The 24,358-nt window shown below is 38.0% G+C and overlaps 1 non-coding gene across 1 annotated transcript; it reads right to left on the bottom strand.

Annotated features, from left to right (window-relative positions):
- Positions 1-4,973: 4,973 nt before the first annotated feature.
- Positions 4,974-5,080, bottom strand: LOC119369359 (small nucleolar RNA R71). The gene has a single exon (XR_005177028.2). It is a non-coding gene; the product is annotated as a small nucleolar RNA R71 (small nucleolar RNA).
- Positions 5,081-24,358: the final 19,278 nt, after the last annotated feature.

Here is a 24,358-nt window from a genome sequence, read left to right as displayed (position 1 = left end):
TACTTATGATCTCACAACTATATTAATAAAATAAGCATAAAAATGTAGAAGCAGATTCCACTAGTAATTTAAAAATGAGTTAGAAATCTAAAGAAGGAAGTATGGAATTCAAACGACAATTTCAACTTCATGATAGACTAATAAAGGTATTAGAATCTCAACTTATTTCTAGTTCTTCTGATGAAGCAGAACCAGATAAAGGAAATAAATCAATTAGATGAAGATGTAGATAGTAATTTTCTAAACTTATTACAAGAAATAACTTCAAGAAATATTTGGTAAAAATAAATATTCAGGTAAATGATTTTGTGATAGATGCAATTGCACTGTTTGATACAGGTGCAGACTTAAACTGTATAAAATCAGATTTAATCCCTAAAAGATATTGGTCAAAAACTGAAAAACTAAGTACTGCAAATAAATCTAAATTAGAAATTATAGGTAAAACAGATGCACAAATAGTAAACCAAGGTTTAGAAATAAACACAGTATTTTTTTATCACCTCAAATAAATTATATGGTTATATTAGGAACCCCTTTTATCAATTTAATAACATATTCAGTTAAAGAGGATTGTATTAAATTTAAAATAAGAAATAGTACAGTTAAGTTAGAATTCACTGAAAAACCTAAGAAGAAGCAATTAAATCCTTAAAAGCTCATTCAATTAAAATACTAGAGATTAATTCTTTAATTAAATCTAGAGAAGAAGATTTAAAAGATGCACGAAATAATATGTGTTTAAACAAAATTAAACAACAATTAGAGACTAAAGAAATACAAGATAAAATCACAACATTAAAAGAATTTATGGAAAAGGAACTATGTGCTGATCATCCACATGCTTTTTGGGATCGTAAACAACACATAGTAGATTTACCATATGAAAAAGATTTTGATGAGAAAACTATTAAAACTAAAGCTAGACCAATTCAGATGAGCCTGAATTGATAGAGCATTGTAAAAATGAAATTCAGGATTTACTCAATAAAAAATTAATATCTAAATCTAGAAGCCCATGGTCCTTGTGCAGCTTTTTATGTCAATAAAAATGCTGAAAATAGACGTGGTGTTCCGAGATTAGTAATAAATTATAAACCATTAAATACGGCTTTAAAATGGATTAGATATCCAATTCCTAATAAAAAAGACCTTCTAAAAAATTATATAAAGGCAAATATTTTCAGATAAATTTGATATGAAATCTGGATATTGGCAGATTCAAATTGATCCTAAGGATAGATATAAAACTGCATTTACAGTTCCATTTGGTCAATATGAATGGAATGTAATGCCTTTTGGACTAAAAAATGCTCCTTCTGAATTTCAGAGGATTATGAATGATATTTTTAATCCTTATTCTAAATTTTGTATTGTATATATTGATGATGTACTTATTTTAGTACAACTCTTCATGAACATTTCACACACTTAAAACATTTTGTATGGTAATTCGACAAAATGGTTTGGCCTTAAGTAAAACTAAAATGGATTTGTTTAAAACTAAATCAGATTTTTAGGTCATTATATTGAGCAAGTAAAATTCAACCCATAGAAAGAACCCTGGTATTTGGAGAAAAATTTCCAGATGAAATTACTAATAAACTCCAATTACAAAGGTTTCTTGTTGTGTAAAATTATGTCATTGATTTTTACCCTAATTTAAATTGTATGTTAAATTATTGCATGATCGATTATGAAAAAATGCTAGTCCTTGGACGGATAAGCATACTCAAATAGTTCAAAAGATAGATCTTTAGTAAAAGAAATACCCATATTTATATATTCCTAATCCTACAACATTTAAAATAGTTGAAACTGATGCTTCTGATATAGGCTATGGTGGTATTTTAAAACAAAAACTTGATAATAAAGAGCGTATAATCCAATATACTTCAGACATTGGACTCCCGCTCAAGTTAATTATTCTACTATTAAAAAGGGAAATTTTAAGTATAGTCATTTGTATAAACAAATTCCAATCTGATCTTTTAAATCAAAAATTTTTATTACGTATCGATTGCAAATCTGCAAAGATGTTTTACAAAAAGATGTTCAAATCTTGCCTCTAAACAAATTTTTGCACGATGGCAAGCATTATTAATTATTTTTGATTTTGATATTGATTCATTCCTGGTAATAAAAAACAATATCCAGACTTTCTTACGCGTGAATTCTTACAGAACAATGGGCAAGAAAAAGGATAAGGGAAAAGCCATTAAGAAGAATCCGACTCACCCACTAAAGCTCTTTCTGAGCATATCTGAAGACCTCACTAAAACCCCAGCCTTAAAACACTAAAACCTCTAAAGATCTTCAAAAATGGATTGAACAACTTAGTCAATCTCCTGAAGTTTTAAAGGCGTTGCAAGGTATAGCATCTTCTTCCACAGAGGATGCAGGTATGTCTTCTAAACTTAAACAGATCGTGCCCGTTCATGGTACGGCTAGTCTGTCTCCAAACGGTAGACAGTAAAGACTTATCAAATCCGTTGATGGCTGTGGATTTGCCAAAAATCCAGTATACTCCTCAAAGTATACATAAATGGTTGTTAAAAATATTTTTGATTATGAAATTGAGATCGAGGATGGGTATAATAATATTAATCCTTGGTCAATTTTAAAACACTACTACCCTGAGGATTGCTATTTTACTCCAAATGATCTTTCAAAACCTAAGGAATATTATCATAATATCTTACTTGATACTGACTCTGTAAAAATTAAACATAATTTTGATCCTAAAAATAAATCTATTATTTTGTATTCTTCCATAAAAATCCAAAGAGTTATTCATCCTAAAGATTGGCCTGCTCCATCCCTTTATACTCCAGTAAAATTCAAAGTTTTATATAAGCATATGCATAGTACTACTTATAATTATTTTGATTATAAAGACGCATGGGAAAAAGTTTTCTATATTCAAAATCCCATTGCTACTCATTCGTGGTTAATTTATTTTGATCAGTCTTTTCGTATTGTGATAACTTGCAAATCCAATTTTCTTTTATTGTTATATTTGTGTTGATTTGGTGTCATTTTGTGCTTAAAAGAGTGGTTTAACTTGATTTATTGTTTTTATGCTAGGAAAAGTTGGATTTGATATGAATGAAAAAAAAAAGGAGCACAATTGAAATGTTTTGGAGCAAGGAAGGAGCTGCTGGAATTTTGGAACACAAATGCAAGCTGTTAGGCTCTTAGCCTTGGGCAAGACTAAGCAGGAAATCAGACCAGCGGACTGATTGTGACATTATTGGCTGGTCACGACTTCTTCAACTAATTCCAGCACGTTTTACAGCCACATGATGATATTAGACACAGTTTTTAGTGGGTATTTTTATTGTATTAGTGGACCCCACCTTCTAGGGGCTATTTAAGTCGAAATTAGGTCTTTTTGTGGATCATCTTTTGCCTCCCTTGGGTTGTGACGAATTTGACAGAATTTTTGAGAGATTTTCTGCCGAACTTTCAATTCTTTTGAGGATGTTTTCTTCCATAGCCATGTGTGGCTAAACGTTCTGTTCAGTTAAGGCTAAACCAAGGTAGAAGTTTGATTTCGATTGCGAGATTATATTGAACTTAATTGAATTTCTTTATTCTATTGCATTTATATTCTTTCTGTGATTTATTGGGAAAATATATCCCCTAGCGAAATTTTATTGAATGATTTAACAGGGCCCATTATATTGTTTGGTAGAAATTTCCATAGCTATTCGGCGTAATCAAATCCGTAATTGTTTGGTTAGGTTGATGCAGTAGTAATTAATATAACGTAATTGGGTAGAACTTTTTAGGTTGTATTAAGAAAGAATATAATCAGATTTAAAACGGATGCTCATAGTTTCTGTTAATCTGGGCAGGGTTCTATTAGATTTTAAAGCGGTTAACAGTTAAATCCTTCGTCGTACTTAGGATTGCTAGTTAATTAGGGGTTGTTATTAGATCGTATCTTAGCAACCTATTCTTACGGTAGAATTGGTTGGGTTGACGTTCTTTCTGGCTATAACTTGTCTGTAATATGAATTAAGGAATTAATCTTGAATCAATGATCATTCGAATCAAATCTTCGAACCGCGGTATGCCAGCTGAATTTTCTATCAATTGTTCAGGTTCAATTTTTAATTTTATTACATTTATTTCTTTGATTTAATTTTAATTCGTTTAGTTCGATTATTAAATTCCCTCGTTTCAATATTTATTTTTAATTTTATTTTCAGTTCTGGTTTATTTTCGACAAAGCTAATCCCTAGGGTTCGACCCTTCTCACCATATTTACAAGTTTTATTTTGTAGGAGAGCAGGTTAATTATTTTTTGCGAATTCGACGCCCGTCAAATTTTGGTGCCGTTGCCGGGGATTAGTTAACTTTACTGTTTGTTGTCTTTTTGAATGACCAGGTCTGAAAATTTGCCAATATTATTTGATCCTGAGATAGAGAAAACAGCCCGCTCACTAAGGAGACAAGCGAAGGAGCGAAAGTGGGCCGAATCGATTTCCGAAACTGAACCGGAAAGTCCAGCAGCTGGTCACCTTGATTTTACAGCTGAAACTGAAGAAGAAAGTCTTGAGCAGGAAGAGAATCTTACAGAAATTGACCAAGAGGAAGTTATGGCCGAAAACCGCACTGTTCGAGAGCTACAGGCTGCCCCTGTAGAGCAGCAGCCTATGTGTATTACTTACCCGGAGTTGGAAGCGCCATTTGAGCTTAAATCGGGTCTTATTCATCAACTTCCGACTTTCCATGGAATGAAGACCGAAAACCCGCATAATCACTTGAAGGAATTCCACAGAGTTTGTTCTAGCATGAGACCGCAGGGGGTAACTGAAGAGCAAATTAAGTTGAGGGCATTCCCGTTCTCACTTAAAGATGCTGCTAAGGAGTGGTTGCTTAATCTACCTCCAGGTTCCATCACCACATGGCCTGATATGGCCCGAGCATTCTTGGACAAGTATTTTCCCGCTTCTAGGGCAGCCATCATACGAGGAGAAATTTGTGGGGTTAGACAAAAGGCTGGAGAGAGTCTTTATGACTATTGGGAGAGATTCAAGAAGTTATGTGCAGCCTGCCCACAACATGGGATGTCTGAGCAGTCCCTAATACAGTACTTTTATGAAGGGATGCTTGACATGGAAAGGAAGATGGTTGATGCAGCTAGTGGGGAGCACTTGTTAATAAGACTCCATTCGCAGCAAGAGAGATTATTTCCACTATGGCCGCCAATTCACAACAATTTGGCCAAGTTGAAGAACCCTCCAGGAAGCTATATCAGGTATGTGATTCTTCCATTCAGTCTCAACTGAACGAACTAACCTCTATTGTTAAATCTATTGCTGCAGGGCAACCTGTGAAGAGAAGTGTGTGCGAGGTATGTTGCAGCGATCACCCAACTGACACATGTCCATCATGGTATGGTGATCAAGAGCAAGTTAATGCTATGGGAGGATATTCCGGGCAGCCCCAAAGACCGATGGGTAACACCTTCAATAATGCTTGGAAGAATCATCCTAATCTTAGCTATGGAAGCCACAACCAAAATTTCCAAGGATACCAACCAGCTAGACCACCTCCTCAACAAGCTCCTCCCCCAAAAATACCATTGGAAGATATTGTGAGGTCACTTGCCACTTCTCAACAAGAATTCCAGCAAGAAACGAGAAAGGGAATGCAGAATATGGAACAACAAATTAGTCAACTTGCATCTTCCTTGAGTAGACTGGAAACACAAGGGAAGCTTCCTTCCCAAACGGTGGTAAACCCAAGGGAAAATGCAAGTGCAATCACTTTGAGGAGTGGTAAAGAGCTAAACACAGCAGCCCCTAAAAAAGGCAGCAGCAGTTCTAAGGAAGAAGCTGAAAAGGAGGTAGAAATTCACCGAAATGGGCCTTCCGAACAGGCTGAAGTACGGCAGCCCCAAACCTTTACTGTTCAGCCTCCTTTTCCTGAGAGATTGGCTAAAACAAGAAAGGAAAGTGAAGAGAAAGACATTTTGGAGACCTTTCGCAGGGTGGAGGTGAATATTCCATTGTTGGATGCTATTAAGCAAATACCCAAGTACGCAAAGTTTCTCAAGGAACTTTGTACCAACAAAAGGAAGGTAGATAGTGTTGAGAAGGTGGAGATGGGTGAAGTTTGCTCCGCCATGATTCAAAGAAAGAGGCTCCCACCAAAGTGTAAAGATCGAGGTATGTTTGCTATTCCTTATAAAATAGGCAATGTAGGGATTAAGAGATCTATGTGTGATTTAGGAGCTTCTATAAATGTCATACCTTTATCTGTTTACTCATCTTTCAAGGGTTGTCCCTTGAAAGAAACGCGTATTATTATTCAATTGGCAGACAGGTCTATAGTGTATCCCGTGGGATTGCTAGAAGATGTTTTGGTTCAGGTTGGTGATTTAATTTTTCCAGCAGATTTTTCTGTACTTAATATGGAGGATGATAAATCCTCGACTGTAGCTGATTTATTGCTTGGGAGACCTTTTCTCCGCACTGCAAGGACAAAAATTGATGCTTATGAAGGCACATTATCTATGGAGTTCGATGGTGAGAAAGTCGAATTTAATGTTTATGAGACTATGAAGTACCCTAGTGATGTGTCTAGTATTTGTTCTATTGATGTAATTGATCCTTTAGCACAAGAAATGTTTGAATTAAATGCTGTTGACGAGCTTGATTTAGTGCTTTGCAGGAATATTAATATGGAAAGTATTAAAGAGATTGAGGAAACCTTCTTAGTTAATGAAAATGTACAGGAAATTATGTGCGAGATGGAGACAAATCAGCCCCTAACAAGCAGCCGCAGCCATATTGTTTTGCCTTCTCACCATGAGAAGCTTTTACCATCTGTTTTGCAGGCACCCAAGTTAGAGTTGAAACCGCTGCCCGGCCACTTAAAATATGCATTTTCGGGGAATGGAGACACATTGCCTGTTATCATCTCCAGCAAACTTAGTGAGGTTGAAGAAGAGAGCTTGGTTCAAGTTCTTAGGGAGTATAAAGAGGCCATAGGATGGACAATAGCAGATATTAAAGGGTTGAGTCCATCAACTTGTATGCACAAGATTCTTCTAGAAGAAGGTAGCAAGCCCATAAGAGAAGCTCAAAGGAGGTTGAATCCACCTATGATGGAGGTGGTGAAGAAGGAAATACTGAAGTTGTTAGATGCTGGTATGATTTACCCGATTTCTGATAGCAAATGGGTAAGCCCTGTACAGGTAGTGCCTAAGAAGACAGGAATTACTGTAGTGGAGAATGCTGAAGGGGAGTTGGTTCCTACAAGAGTTCAAAATGGGTGGAGGATGTGCATAGATTACAGGAAGTTGAATGCAGCCACAAGAAAAGATCACTTCCCACTTCCATTTATTGACCAAATGTTGGAAAGATTAGTTGGTCGTTCTCATTATTGTTGTCTTGATGGTTTTTCAGGCTTCTTTCAAATACCAGTGGCACCCGAAGACCAAGAGAAGACGACTTTCACTTGCCCTTTTGGTACATTTGCTTATCGACGGATGCCGTTCGATCTTTGCAATGCACCAGCCACATTCCAAAGGTGTATGGTTAGTATATTTTCAGATTTTGTAGAGGAGATTATTGAGGTATTTATGGATGATTCTACTGTCTATGGTAATTGTTTTGATGAATGCTTAACTAACCTTACAAAAGTCTTAAAGAGGTGTATAGAATCAAACCTAGTGCTAAATTATGAAAAATGCCATTTTATGGTAGACCAAGGTTTGATTCTAGGACACATTGTTTCATCAAGAGGCATTGAGGTTGACAAAGCTAAAATTGATGTAATTAAATCCTTACCTTACCCTGCAAGTGTGCGGGAGATTCGTTCTTTCCTTGGCCATGCAGGTTTCTACAGACGCTTTATTAAGGATTTTTCAAAGATAGCTCAACCGCTTTGCAAGCTTTTGCAAAAAGATGTGTCTTTTGTGTTCGATGAGGAGTGTAGAAAAGCGTTTGATATGTTGAAGGAGAAGCTCATTTCTGCTCCAATAGTCCAACCACCGAATTGGAACTATCCTTTCGAGATTATGTGCGATGCGAGTAACTATGCTGTAGGGGCTGTTCTTGGACAGCGTGTTGAGAAGAATCCTCATGTCATATACTATGCATCAAGAACACTGGACAATGCCCAATGCAACTACTCTACCCAAGAGAAAGAGCTTTTGGCGATAGTGTTTGCTTTGGAAAAGTTCAGGTCGTATTTGCTAGGAACAAAGGTGATAGTTTTCTCTGACCATGCAGCATTGAGGTATTTGTTAAAGAAGAAGGATTCCAAGCCCCGTTTGATTCGTTGGATTCTTTTGCTTCAAGAGTTTGATATAAAGATAAGAGATAAAAAGGGGTCCGAGAATCTTATTGCTGATCACCTTAGCCGGTTGATTTTGAATGAAAAGCCGTCACCATTGGACGATGATTTTCCGGATGAGCAACTCTTTAGCTTCCAAAAAGTTGTTCCATGGTATGCTGATATAGTGAATTATTTAGTTGCAGGTACTTTACCAGAAAACTTAACTAGAGCTGCAAAAGATAAAATCAAGAGAGATGCTAAGTATTTTGTTTGGGATGATCCATACTTGTGGAAGTTTTGTTCTGACCAGGTGATTAGAAGATGTGTTATGGATGTGGAAGTGCCATCCATTCTGAAATTCTGCCATTCATCAGCTTGTGGAGGTCATTTTGGTCCTCAACGAACAGCTCGCAAGATTCTGGAGTGTGGACTTTTCTGGCCATCAATGTTTAAAGACTCGTACATTTATTGCAAATCTTGCGAAAATTGCCAGAAGACAGGTAATTTGAGTCGTAGAGATTGTGAACCCCTTCCCCAAATATCATAGGCATGTGATGCATATGATGAATGAGAAGAAATACACGTGATGTGTGTGAGTCGCCACCTTGTTTAATTATTTTAGGGTAAACTAGGAAAAAACCCTATGTGACTCCGATTTTAATTAACCTAGTTGCTAGATTAATTATCCCAATGTTTAAGGCACAGTCTACGAACCCGAGGTGGATCCCGAGACTATGTCATGCTGATGAACTAACCGATGAATGAATGTTTTGCAAGGTGAAAGATAGATTAATGAAATGTTTAGGTGATTTTGACTTGCCACCCGGGGTGAAATCCCGAACGTGCCTACGTACTTCCGTTTGAATGGAAGATCAAAGTCAACGTAGTTTGATAGGCCTTCTTTGAAGGGCTTTGAATGGGTATGCTTTATGCATGAGTGTGTATGCTTTGTGCATGATTTTGTGTATGCTTTGTGCATCTTGTGTGTATGCTTTGTGCATGATTTTGTGTATGCTTTGTGCATTTTGTTTAGGCATTTTGCCAAAGATTGATTGATTCGATTAGGCATTTTGCCAAAAGTGTCGATTTTACGGCTTTGAGCCGAAAATGGTTGATTTTAAGGCATTTTGCCAAAAATGTCGATTTTACGCGATTTGTCGCTAAAATGGTTGATTTTAGGCCTTTGGCCGAAAATTGGTTCATTTTAAGGCATTTTGCCAAAAATGTCGATTTTACGGCTTTGAGCCGAAAATGGTTGATTTTAAGGCATTTTGCCAAAAGATTGATTTTAAGCGATTTGTCGCTAAAAAAATGGTTAATCTCATTTATAAGCAATTTGTTTGCTAAAAATCGATTAGACCGTAGGCAATTAGTTGCCAAAATTGATTGATTAAATGTAGGCAATTTTGTTGCCAAAAAACGTGATTAAATGAGGCCGTTAGCCACAATTATTGATTAATTGAACTTTTAGGCGAGATTGTTCGAAATAAAGGCAATCGAACCATAGTTATTAATTAACTAGGCTCTTTAACCAATATTGTCGGATTTAAGCTTAACTACCACGGTTATTAATTAACCGGGCGTTAAACTTAATCATGTTTTATTAAAGCAGTTTATTTGCCAAAAATGATAACATGAATGCATTTATGCAGTTATAGAACTATTGAGAGTAGAAGAGAAATATGCATGAAGTACTAAAATTAAATAGGCAGAATTTTATTTGCGTACCTGATTTAATCGACGACCGCTTCTTAACTCCAGATTAAGCTCCTCGCTTAGGAAATATTAATTAATTTTAATGTCCAAATATCACAATAAAAATGCAATAAAAATTAAATTAAATGCAAAAAGCGGTAAAGAAAACGCAAGGAGCGTGAGAGGGAGAAGGATTCGTCCGTCAACACAGACCGGGGTCTCAAAAACAGGCTGAAAATGGTCTATTTATAGGCCATTTTCGGGTCCAGGGTGGCAGGTGCCGCCCAGTCGGTGGGGCGGCAGGTGCCGCCCATGCTGGGCGGCTGCTGCCGCCCAGGCGGTGGGGCGGCAGCTGCCGCCGTGTCCGGCGGCCGGCGCCGCCGTAGCTGGTGGTGGCCACCACGTCTCGCTCCAGGAGCTTTTTTGGGAGTTTTCGACCTCCAAAAATCATTCCGGGACCGGTTCTGCGATCCTCGTGAAATTCCGGACGTTTCAAGTACCATATTGATATATTTTCGGTGAACTTTCAAAATGGCCTTCGGTCCGGCCGGACTGTTTGCAGTCCGGCATTGACACTGTAGAAAAGTCAAAGTTACTGTAGAAAGGTCAAAATTTGAGTATTCACAGTTGCCCCCCACTGGCTATCATAAAAATGATTTATGAGAGCCAGTGGCAGTCTGAAGGAGCAAATTTTGAAGGCGAAACTCGGACCTTGGGCCAAATTGGGATTATGGGGCCTTGGGCTGAGTTGTGAATTTTCGGGCCTTAGGCCGAATTGTGAATTTTCAGGCCTCTGTGGCCGAATGTGATTTTTCGGGCCTCTGTGGCCTGAATGTGATTTTTCGGGCCTCTGTGGCCTGAATTGTGATTTTTCGGGCCTCTGTGGCCTGAATGTGATTTTCGGGCCTCTGGGGCCTGAATGTGATTTTCGGGCCTCTGGGGCCTGAATGTGATTTTTCGGGCCTCTGGGGCCTGAATGTGATTTTTCGGGTCTCTGTGGCCTGAATTGTGATTTTTCGGGCCACTTTGGCCTGAATGTGATTCTTCGGGCCACTTTGGCCTGAATGTGATTCTTCGGGCCTCTGGGGCCTGAATGTGAATTTTCGGGCCTCTGTGGCCTGATTGTGATTCTTCGGGCCTTTGGGGCCTGATTGTGATTGTTGGGCCTCTGCGGCCGAATGTGATTTTTATTTTATTATTATTATTATTATTATTATTTTTTTTTTTTTTTTATGAAATGATCAAATGCATGGAATTATATTTGCAACTTAAAGATGTTTTAGCCTCTTTAAGGAGTTAAAAAGAAATTTTGCCTCTTAGAGGACTTGAAAAGATGTTTTGCCTCTGAGAGGGCTCGAAAAGAGATTTGTTTTATTTTTGTGTTTTTTTTTTTTTTTTTTGAGAACCAAGGGTCCACCTAAAGTCGAAATGATCAAATGGCTTGATTTGGGATGAAGAATGGTTGGCTATTGGTTAGGGTTTCACCCTAGGTTTTATGTAAAAAGAGGTCGACGATAGTTGGGTTTCACCCTGGGTTGTGTATGTAACACTTGCCCCTGAATCCGACCTGGAGGATTTCGCCCCCTGTTTGATGCCTTTATTAGCTGAAATAGAATTTCTTCTTAATGAAAGATTAGAAATTCCGTGATTACTTCTGTGATGGGAGAATGGTGAAGGTTCTTATCACTTCTTGCCCCCAGAATGGTGCTGACCATGGAATACTTCAAAACATTGGTGTTGTACTTGTCCAATCGATTGAGGAATCAAAGAGAACAAAGTCACTTATATGACTCGAGGAAACAGACAATGTTGATGACATCGCTCGTCTGAAAGGATCGAAGAAACGATGGTCCGAGTGGAGACGAGGTATTAAAGAATTACCTCTCAACGATTATGTTTGACATTTTTAGGGTTGTTTTGGAAACCCCGGGGATTGACATTTTCCTCTTTTTTTTTTTTTTTTTTTTTTTTTTTTTGAGGAATGACTCAAAGAGTGACGCTTTCAAAATGAACTTTTGAGAATGACTCAATTTTTTGTTACTCCTTGTGGAATGACCACTGGTGATGGAGACTTGATTTTAGAGACTCGATTTAGAGACTCAAATTTTTCTTGTAGTGAATTTTGACTCGAAGGAACTTAGTGTTCATCCTACAAAAATGGACTCTCTAAAAGAATTCATGAAAGCACTTTTTGTTTTTGTTTTTTTTTTTTTTTTTTTTTTTTTTTACCCAGTAGCCACCCTTTCGGGTTTTCGACTCTAGCAGGCTCTTTGCCCTAACTTTTGCCTAGACCGCCCTTTCGGGTTTTCAGCCTAGCGGGCTCAATTCTTGCCTGAAGCCGCCCTTTCGGGTTTTCAACTCCAGCTTTTATTTTTTTTCTTCGCTTTTTTATATATATATATATATATATATATATATATTTTATATATTTTTTATATTGGCAAAGAGAAAATGCTTTTTATGATGCAAACTTATGTTTGTGACCGCGCCTTTGTGGCTGCCTACGTATCTCCAAGAACTCTTCGGGGGATGGGGAGAATCAGGTCTTTCGTAGTTCCTTCCGGAATGCGAACTTCGTGCTCGGCTTGGTGCGGAATTCATCTCCGGCTTGATTTCTTCGCGGGATGTCTTCCCGGCTTGATGTCTTTGCGAGATTCCTTCCCAGCTGGACGTCTTTGCAGGATTTCCTTCCCGACTTGATGTTGATGCAAAATTCATTTCTGTCTTGATTTCTTCGCAGGATTCTTTCCCGGCTTGGTGCAGAATTTATTTCTGACTTGGTGCGGAATGACTTGCTGTTGGGGCAAAATTTAATTCCGACTTGATGCTGATTGTGGAATTCATTTCCGATCTGATCGTTGATGCAGAATTCATTTCTGACTTGATTTCTTCGCGGGATTCCTTCCCGGCTTGATGTCTTTGCGGGATTCCTTCCCGGCTGGATGTGGATGCAGAATTCATTTCTGACTTGATTTCTTTGCGGGATTCCTTCCCGGCTTGATGTCTTTGCGGGATTCCTTCTCGACTGGATGTCTTTGCGGGATTCCTTCCCGACTTGATGTCTTTACGGGATTCCTTCCCGATTTGATGTTGATGCAGAATTCATTTCTGACTTGATTTCTTCGCGGGTTACCTTCCCGGCTTGATGTCTTTGCGGGATTCCTTCCCGACTTGATGTCTTTACGGGATTCATTCCTGACTTTGATGATGTTGAATCAACTTATTGACTCGAGCTCACATGGTAGTGATGACCCTAGGCGAATCTGGCTTTGTTGTTGTAGCGGTTTTACCACTGGTTGACTGAAATATAACTTGTATTCATCACAAAGAGTTTTGAATACCCACATTGTGGTGGTAACTTGAGTGGCTTGAGTGTTGAAGAAGCTTTTATGCTTTGAGTTTGTGGCTTTGCCATGTTTGAATTCTTGAGGTTAATTCGATTCATTTTCTTGAACTTCATCTTCCTCTGAATTTGAAACTTATTTCCTCAATGGTTCTCCTCTCCATAAGGAATTTTGAGGAGACTCTTCCTTTTCCTTGTTTTGAGAAATGATCCTTGTTTATAAGGATATTTGTATTTGTGCCATTTTTGGCGCTTGATTTTCAAGGTGTTTGTTGTCATCCAATTTGTGGAAATGACTGCTTCTTTTCACTTGCTTTTTTTTTTTTTAAATGTGAGCAGCCGCTTGGTCTTTGTCATTATGGCTGAAATGATTTGTCATCTACCCTTGATGGGCTTGAATTTAACGGAGAGCTTGCAGTTGACCCGTTTTTTTTTTTTGACAACTTGATTTCCTGTAGCTTTGTCCTTGATTTCTTTCTTTTGTACAGAGGTTCCTTTTGACCCTTTTTTTTTTCTTTTGCTTGTTTAGAAGCAGCCTCTCCATAAAGAATTTTGAGGCAACTTGATTCTGAGATGACTTGAGTAGTGTATGGATAGCATTGCGACTTCGTGCAGACCCAACCCAATTCTAAGCATAACTTCTTTTTTAAGCTCAAAATTCAGACACCTCTCTATCGGAGCATCTTCCATTCTTGGGTATTCGGAGAAACCATTCTGGCCCTAACCCCTTCAATCGGCTTTGTCTCGGTACTGTTTGAAGTCTTGCGTACCCTTTGCTGGATCCTTTCCATGATTACCCTTCAAAACTTCCCCTTTGATGGTGCTTCTTAAGATGCCCCCAGCTTTGATTGATGCAGAGCAAATGAATGGATGAATGCATTTGTCTTTGCCAATTTTTATTATCTTTTTTTTTTTTTATCATCATTTTCATTTTATTTTTTTTTTGATTTTTTTTTTGTGCTTTCACAGGAAAAGATAGAGAGAGAGTATAAACATGATTGGAACGTAAACTGATCCCTTTTTATTGATAAGACAAAATTTGTGTACAAAAGACACTTAGATTTACAAATTTAAATTGAATGAAAACTTGAATGGAAATGAAAATGAAAAGAAAAAAGAAACTAGGCCCTAAAAGATAGACTCTAGGTGGATTATGATGGACTAGGATCGGATTGACTGTAGTGACTTTGTTCTTCTCGATGCTTCAATCGATCAGACATGTTGTTGTTGGTCTTGAACAATTCCTTTGTTTGGTTGGAGGTTCGATATCAATCTTCTCAAACACAAACTTCATTCATTTCTAAGAGAAGTTCGAAAGGATCGAACAATTCTTGTTCAGCAAAATTTTTTTTCGCATTAATCCCATGGTTAGGCAAGGGATTGGTTGATGTTCAGCTTGCTCTTGGGGATGATGGACCCATTGTCAACCAGGTCTTGTAGACGGTTTTTCAAAGTCCAGCATGATTCGGTCTTATGCCCATGTCTTTGATGGTACTCACAGTATTCATTGGCTTTGAAATTCTGGGGTAGGGGGTTTGGTAATGGCCTTGTTTCTAAGGGCTTTAGTAAATTTGCTTTCACCGCTTCTCGGAACACCAAAAGGATTGGCATGCCGAGATCAGTATATTGCCTCTTTGGCTGATTGTTTCCCAAATTCCCAACACGTAAAGGATTCGTGGGGATTATACTGGCTATTTCATTTGTCTCACTAGACCCAGCATGATTCTGCTTCTTGTATGAGTCTTCTTTGAGCCGACCCAACTGGATTAAGTCTTCCACCTTAGTTGCAGTCGCAATGAGCGATTGGAACGTAGGCAAGTACTGTGTTTGAAGCTGTGACTGGTAGACAGGCAGTAAATTCTTGATTATTATGTCAACTTGTTCCTGTTCAGAGGGTCGGTTGATCATTTGAGCAGCTTTGGCTCTCCACCTCGAAAGGAACGAGGAGAAGGGCTCATTGTTCTTTTGTTTAGTGGTTTCCAGCTCCCTCCGGGTAACATCCACTTCGATATTATAATGATACTGCTTGTTGAAAGCATTGCATATGTCCTCCCAATTCTTCATTTTGGAATGATTCAAGCTTACAAACCATCTTAATGCAGCACCAGTCAAAGATTGCTGAAACAACTGAGCAAGGAGCTCGCTGTTCAGGCCAAAGGGGTTGAGGGCACCCACATACATTTTCAGGTGCGTTTTGGGACAAGTGGTTCCGTCAAACTTATCCATGTTGGGCATCTTGAATTTTGTAGGTAATCTTGCTTTGGGGAACAAGGACAAGGAGTCCATGTCCACCACTTCTTTGTGTGTTTTAAGGGCAGTAACTGATCTTTCTAACAATTCCAGTTTTTCTCTCATTTTCTGAGCTTCCAACTCAGAAGCAGTTTTGGAGGGCATTTCTTCCAAGTTAGGGATAGGGTTTGAGGATGCAGATGTAGCACCAGGTCCTTGATTGGAGGCAGCATTACCATTTCCCCCAACTGGAGCCCCATTTCCATTACTACCGCCTAGTTCAGCTAATAGGGCAATTCTTTGGGCAGCCAATGCCTCATTCATTCTAGCCTCCATTCTGGCTTCCAGTTGTTCAATGAGGTTTTGGATGTCGGTGAGTGATGCCATTGGTGCGGTTGGTGAAATTGGTCTTGTGGGTGAGAGCTCAGTTGGCGTTTCGGGTGCAGGTGGTCTTTGGAGGGGTACCTGTGAAAGGACATAGTAAAAAATGATTAGACTATCCTATATAAGGTGTTTTCATAGGGGATGCGAGATAGGGTAGTGTAAGGGTAAGGTTGGTATGCTAGGACACCTAGGATAGGACCCAACGGGATATGATATGTAAGGTAGAATGTTTAGGGCTGGATACCTCGACTTTTCGAAAGGCCCTAAGTTTTCAAGAAAATTTTTTTTTTTTGGGCCTTAGGGGCCAAAATGTGAATTTTTGGGCCTTTGAGGCCAACATGTGAGTTTTTGGGCCTTAGTGGCCAAATTGTGAATTTTTGGGCCTTATGGGCCAACATGTGAGTTTTTGGGCCTTAGTGGCCAAATCGTGAATTTTTGGGCCTTATGGGCCAAATGGGAATTTTCGGGCCTTTAGGGCCAAATCGAGATTTTTTGGGCCTTAGAGGCCAAAATGTGAGTTTCTGGGCCTTAGTGGCCAAATTGTGAATTTTCGGGCCTCTGTGGCCAAATTGTGAATGTTTGGGCCTTAGGCCAAATTGTGAATTTTTTGGGCCTTTGGGGCCAAATTGGAAATTTTTGGGCCTTCATGGCCAAAATGTGAACTTTTGGGCCTTTGTGGCCAAAATGGGAATTTTTGGGCCTTTATGGCCAAATTGGGAATTTTTGGGCCTTATGGGCCAAATTGGGAATTTTTGGGCCTTTGTGGCCAAAGTGGGCATTTTTGGACCAAAATGTGATTTTCCAGGTCTTAGGGACCAAAATGTAAGTTTTCAGGTCTTAGGGACCAAAATGTGAATTTTCAAGTCTCAGGGACCAAAAATGTAATTGTTTTTAGGTCTCAGGGACCAAAACGTGATTTTCCAACTTTGAAATGGAAAAATATTTTTTTTTTTTGCGTGAAGTATGGGATGAATGCGTGAATGCGCACAGCATCACAACATAATTCATTTTTAATGGAATGATTCAGCATCATCGGGTGCATACAGTCCTAAAGGATAGGTTCTATAGGCTATGACACAAATAGAGAATTGGCTTATTAAGGGACCCTTGAACCTTGAGTAAGGATATACCTAACCACATGTGAAACAAAGAGTTTCGCGTGGGTCCAACGGTACGCATACTCATGGGTCACCTCCAAAAGGATTAGAGATGGTTTGCGGTAACAGGGAGGACGCTTTGGCTGTCCGTCGGCATAATCAAAGAGACCTGCCGATCAGCGCTACTTGCTATCCAGACTCAGAAGTTTGAACAGAAGAGAAGAAATTCATTTGAAGTTCATTTTTTTATGCAATGGAGAAAAAGATTCTCAATCGTGCAAATAAATCAACAAGTTTTAATGTCTTAATTAAATTTTTCAATTAAGTTCAAATTTCCTCATCAAGTATTCTTAAAGAAAGAACACTTGATTCGTGCTAGGATACCCTGCAAAACAAAGCATTGTAAAATAATACCCTAAAGAAAGGCCGGTTAGTTGATGCAACAATTGTAGTCCACTGTATGCAAAATGATTACATAATTCCCCAGTGAAGTCGCCAAACTGTGAACCCCTTCCCCAAATATCATAGGCATGTGATGCATATGATGAATGAGAAGAAATACACGTGATGTGTGTGAGTCGCCACCTTGTTTAATTATTTTAGGGTAAACTAGGAAAAAACCCTATGTGACTCCGATTTTAATTAACCTAGTTGCTAGATTAATTATCCCAATGTTTAAGGCACAGTCTACGAACCCGAGGTGGATCCCGAGACTATGTCATGCTGATGAACTAACCGATGAATGAATGTTTTGCAAGGTGAAAGATAGATTAATGAAATGTTTAGGTGATTTTGACTTGCCACCCGGGGTGAAATCCCGAACGTGCCTACGTACTTCCGTTTGAATGGAAGATCAAAGTCAACGTAGTTCGATAGGCCTTCTTTGAAGGGCTTTGAATGGGTATGCTTTATGCATGAGTGTGTATGCTTTGTGCATGATTTTGTGTATGCTTTGTGCATCTTGTGTGTATGCTTTGTGCATGATTTTGTGTATGCTTTGTGCATTTTGTTTAGGCATTTTGCCAAAGATTGATTGATTCGATTAGGCATTTTGCCAAAAGTGTCGATTTTACGGCTTTGAGCCGAAAATGGTTGATTTTAAGGCATTTTGCCAAAAATGTCGATTTTACGCGATTTGTCGCTAAAATGGTTGATTTTACGCGATTTGTCGCTAAAATTGGTTCATTTTAAGGCATTTTGCCAAAAATGTCGATTTTACGGCTTTGAGCCGAAAATGGTTGATTTTAAGGCATTTTGCCAAAAGATTGATTTTAAGCGATTTGTCGCTAAAAAAAATGGTTAATCTCATTTATAAGCAATTTGTTTGCTAAAAATCGATTAGACCGTAGGCAATTAGTTGCCAAAATTGATTGATTAAATGTAGGCAATTTTGTTGCCAAAAAACGTGATTAAATGAGGCCGTTAGCCACAATTATTGATTAATTGGACTTTTAGGCGAGATTGTTCGAAATAAAGGCAATCGAACCATAGTTATTAATTAACTAGGCTCTTTAACCAATATTGTCGGATTTAAGCTTAACTACCACGGTTATTAATTAACCGGGCGTTAAACTTAATCATGTTTTATTAAAGCAGTTTATTTGCCAAAAATGATAACATGAATGCATTTATGCAGTTATAGAACTATTGAGAGTAGAAGAGAAATATGCATGAAGTACTAAAATTAAATAGGCAGAATTTTATTTGCGTACCTGATTTAATCGACGACCGCTTCTTAACTCCAGATTAAGCTCCTCGCTTAGGAAATATTAATTAATTTTAATGTCCAAATATCACAATAAAAATGCAATAAAAATTAAATTAAATGCAAAAAGCGGTAAAGAAAACGCAAGGAGCGTGAGAGGGAGAAGGATTCGTCCGTCAACACAGACCGGGGTCTCAAAAACAGGCTGAAAATGATCTATTTATAGGCCATTTTCGGGTCCAGGGCGGCAGCTGTGTCCGGCGGCCGGCGCCGCCGTAGCTGGTGGTGGCCACCACGTCTCTCTCCGGGAGCTTTTTTGGGAGTTTCCGACCTCCAAAAATCATTCCGGGACCGGTTCTGCGATCCTCGTGAAATTCCGGACGTTTCAAGTACCATATTGACATATTTTCGGTGAACTTTCAAAATGGCCTTCGGTCCGGCCGGACTGTTTGCAGTCCGGCATTGACACTGTAGAAAAGTCAAAGTTACTGTAGAAAGGTCAAAATTTGAGTATTCACAGAGATCAGATGCCCCTTACCTCTATTCTTATTTGTGAGATTTTTGATGTATGGGGTATAGATTTTATGGGGCCATTCCCATCATCATTCGGGAACAGCTATATATTGTTGGCAGTGGATTACGTGTCCAAATGGGTTGAAGCTAAGGCAACCCGGACTGATGATGCGAAGACGGTAGTGAATTTCGTCAAGAGCCATATCTTTTCTCGGTTTGGAATTCCAAGAGCAATTATAAGTGATCGAGGAACTCATTTCTGTAACAAGATTATGGAGAATCTGTTCAAGAAGTATGGTATTACGCATCGTGTCTCTACAGCCTACCACCCGCAGACAAGTGGACAAGCAGAAGTTTCGAATAGGGAGGTGAAGTCTATACTGGAAAAAACTGTGAGTCCTAATAGAAAAGATTGGAGTGTCAGGCTGGACGACGCTTTATGGGCTTATAGGACAGCGTATAAGACACCGATAGGAATATCACCTTATCGCTTAGTTTATGGCAAACCATGTCATTTGCCTGTCGAGTTGGAGCACCACGCATTTTGGGCTATTCAGCGCTGCAATATGCAGTATGGTGAAGCTGGTGATAACCGAAAATTACAATTGCAAGAGCTTGAGGAAATTCGCAATGAAGCTTATGAAAGCTCCAGAATATACAAGGAGAAGACTAAAGCTTTCCATGATGGCATGATATCCAGGAAGACATTTGTAGTTGGTCAAAAAGTTCTATTATTTCATTCTAAACTCAAATTATTTCCTGGTAAGTTAAGGTCCAGGTGGACTGGTCCATTTGTTGTTACTAATGTTTTTGCTCATGGTGCAGTGGAAATTCAAAGTCTAGAGACCAATAAAATTTTTAAGGTGAATGGGCATCGATTGAAACCATTTTATGAAGGTTTTGGAGCTACTCAATTGGAGAATTTGAGGATCGAAGAGCCAGGGGAATATAGCTGATTAGCTCAAGAACGTCTAGCCGGAGACGTTAAAATCAAGCGCTTACTGGGAGGCAACCCAGCATTTAGTTTCTGCTTCATTTTATTTTATATATTTTTTTTCTCTCTGAATTTTCATTATAATTTTTTTTCTTTATTTTTTTTTTTGAAAAAAAAAAAACAAAAAAAAATTGCATGAACAGTGTCGTCCCTAACCTGGGGACACTGTGTTTTTCTGGGTTTAACTTCTATAGAGTTTTTAAATGGCATGGTTAAAGTTGTTTTATTTTCTATTTTGCTGTGTTCGTTGGGGTGAGTATAGGGCGTTTATTCATTTTAACAAAGAGGGTATATTTGACTTAGAGTTTTTTTTTTCTTTTTCTTTTATTCAGCTACTTTGTTATTATACTGGGTAAAAATAATAATAATAATAATAATAATAGCTGGTTATATTTGTGCGGCAACAGTAAAGAAAACAAAAAAGAAAAAAAAAGAGAGAATAAGAGAACCCAAACAGGGGCAGCAGGCACAATAGGGGCAGGAGGCGCTCTTTCGATGAAACCTGCGTTGGCTGAGATTCTTGAACGACGGCAGGAGTTCTGAAGATCGACGACAAGAATTTTGTCACTCCGATCGACAACCTAAAACCCAAACAGACTTTTGTTTCGTCCTTAGCCCAATCCTACGTCACTTTACAGCGCGACGCAAAATCCAACAGCAGCGTCTTCCTTCCTCATCTGATTCCTTTCCGTGCCAACTTCAGCAACAGGTATTAATTTACTTCCTATTAGAATAGAAATCGTGATTTAAGATAGTGTCTGTGCTCCAATTTACTGCATTGTCATCGATTTCAATTGGGTTTTTTTTTTAGTTAATCAATTGTTGCGGAATTTGAATTAGGGAAGAATTTAGGTATATTATAGATTGTTGGCTGAAGCTATTTGAGCACATTATGATTTATGGGTTTTGTTGTTTCGCAAGTTTTTATTAGGTTTTATTGCTTAACTTTGCAATACTTGCTGAAGGGGAAGTTTTTATAATTTTCTTGCTTGTTGATAATTCGAATTTTGTTTAAATTGGAGTTGGAATTGATAACTGAGTGGAGTTCGATTGCTGAATATTCTGAGTTGGGTTTAATTCTAGGCTTTTATTGACTAAATTCAGTGTTCAATGCGATTTGGGATCAATTTATTGGGTTTAAAATTAGTATTCTGAATATAAGCTCTTAAAACTTAGAATCTGTTGTCATTGTTTCAACTAAGTTTGCTTGCTTGTTTTGCTATGTTGTTTTAATGCCATGTTCAGTATTGAGAGTAATAGGTACAACATCAAACCCAATTGATTGAATTGCAGAAGTTGGTGGGATTGGAAATATGCCATGTTCAGTATTGGAAATTTGATTGATAGTTGAGCAGAATTGTTTATTAAGTTGAACTGATTTTGCTTTGCTGGCTCTTTCCTTGGTTAACATCTTTGAGGTGATAGAAAGCTGGATAACATTTGCAGACTAACAACCATTTGGTTTGCATTTTGTTCTTTTGTTTTTCTTTTGGTTGTGTTTTTGTGTTTTCAGTTGCATTTCAGGATGAGCAAGAGCAATATTCTTAATGGCTAGAACAGGGCAGTTTCCTTCACAACAGGGCAGTTTCCTTCAACTTTACCTTTTATTTACATTTTAAGCCTTGAGTCCACATTGAGGACAATGTGTGGAGTAAGTGTGGGGAGGGGAATGTGACCATTTTTGCTGAATTTTTAATTTTATTGCTGAAACTGCTAATTTTGTTGGAATTTGTGCTTCAATTATGGATATATGCTGCTGCCATGTGCATATTTGGTATGAAACTTGACCGGTTTTGACTGTTTTGTAACAATGCTCCTAGAGTTTTTATTTACCACTTATCCCATGAATATTTTGAGTAAAATTTTTTTATTTTTGAGCTGCATTTGGGATTACTCTGGGACTTAATTGTGTCTTTAAACATGATTCAGAATTTATAGGATATCTAGAGAGGAGAACTTTGCTTTTGAAACTTGGTCTGACTGTTGTGAGAGCCCTAGACGATAAGACTTAGCGAGCGAAAACCATAACTTGAAATTGACCGTCATTGCACTCGTGAATCTTGGTTTAAATTGTTTACACTTTGAATTCTCAAATCGGGTTTTCGAAACTTGGCCTCTTTTGATAAGTGTTTTTGAGAGCAATCGTCGAAGCAAAAAAAAAAAAAAAAAATTAGGATAGCTTCTGAACACTAGAACTCTCTTCTACGTTCCCTTGAGGCGAAATCCTAGGTGAGTCTCGACTTTGGAAATGATTAGGCATTCTTTGGTCGATCTAAAAAAAAAAAAAAAAAAAAAATTCTACGTTTTCCCACCTTGACGTTACCATCCTTTTTACCCCTTCTAGCCTACGAAGCATGCTAAATGCGTGTTTCCAAATTCTTTTCATAACCCCAATATAACCATATAACCCAAAAAGCTCTTTGCCCACCACCTTTGAACAAGGAAATGCTCTTTTTAATCGTTGTTGGGCATGCATGTTTAAGTTTCAAGTTTTGGTGCGAATGCATTTTTTTTTTGTGTTTATGTTTGTGTTTTGGAATAAATAGTCATAGCGACTTATATGTAATTAGTCGTTGTGATGTCGAAAAAAAATTCCAGAAAAAAAAGGGAAAGAAAATCAGAAAAGAAATAGAAAAAAAGAAAAAAAAAGAAAGGAAGAGAGAATAAATAAACAGCAGCCAAAAAAAAAAAAAAGGGAAAAATAGAGGAAAAGGCTGCAATGTTATGTTTTGTTTTGTGAAGTTGCATTTGTTGCCATCTACGCATTAAAGTTAATAACGTGCATTGCTCTTTGAACCTAATGTGAAAGACTTATTTTCTTATTATTCTCTAGCCTTACATTATCCTTTTCTTTTGTAACCATTACCCTAGCCTAACCCATATAAAAGACCTAATGATTCTTAGTTGAGACTTGTCCTACATTAGTGGAGAGGGAACCGCGAGGAGAGCTTATGGTTGTTCATTATCTTGTTTTCTTGAAGCTATGAAAATGTATTTTATATGCCTTGATTATTGCTCGACAAAACATTTGTTGATTCAAGCTTCGTATGTGTGCGTGAGTGTTTTAAGAATTCTTAGTGTAACCTTTTTCGATTGAGTTCACGATGATGGGATGATTTTGACAGCTTGGTATCCAATTGCGATGTTGCGTTGTTTGCGGTTTTTGCATATGTTGAATCGAGTTTCGTTGTGAAGTTGTGGTCTCCTATATAGATTAGATTTCGAATTCTAAGTCATGCTTGAGGACAAGCATGGGATAAGTGTGGGGAAATTTGATAACTTGCAAATCCAATTTTCTTTTATTGTTATATTTGTGTTGATTTGGTGTCATTTTGTGCTTAAAAGAGTGGTTTAACTTGATTTATTGTTTTTATGCTAGGAAAAGTTGGATTTGATATGAATGAAGCAAAAAGGAGAACAATTGAAATGTTTTGGAGCAAGGAAGGAGCTGCTGGAATTTTGGAACACAAATGCAAGCGGTTAGGCTCTTAGCCTTGGGCAAGACTAAGCAGGAAATCAGACCAGCGGACTGATTGTGACATTATTGGCTGGTCACGACTTCTTCAACTAATTCCAGCACGTTTTACAGCCACATGATGATATTAGACACAGTTTTTAGTGGGTATTTTTATTGTATTAGTGGACCCCACCTTCTAGGGGCTATTTAAGTCGAAATTAGGTCTTTTTGTGGATCATCTTTTGCCTCCCTTGGGTTGTGACGAATTTGACAGAATTTTTGAGAGATTTTCTGCCGAACTTTCAATTCTTTTGAGGATGTTTTCTTCCATAGCCATGTGTGGCTAAACGTTCTGTTCAGTTAAGGCTAAACCAAGGTAGAAGTTTGATTTCGATTGCGAGATTATATTGAACTTAATTGAATTTCTTTATTCTATTGCATTTATATTCTTTCTGTGATTTATTGGGAAAATATATCCCCTAGCGAAATTTTATTGAATGATTTAACAGGGCCCATTATATTGTTTGGTAGAAATTTCCATAGCTATTCGGCGTAATCAAATCCGTAATTGTTTGGTTAGGTTGATGCAGTAGTAATTAATATAACGTAATTGGGTAGAACTTTTTAGGTTGTATTAAGAAAG

The sequence above is a fragment of the Jatropha curcas genome, chromosome 11, assembly GCF_041381405.1.
Source record: "Jatropha curcas cultivar XTBG-Jc1 chromosome 11, XTBG_Jcur_1.0, whole genome shotgun sequence".
NCBI classification, from domain to species: Eukaryota; Viridiplantae; Streptophyta; class Magnoliopsida; order Malpighiales; family Euphorbiaceae; genus Jatropha; species Jatropha curcas.
This window is presented reverse-complemented; position numbering and strand designations above follow the sequence as displayed.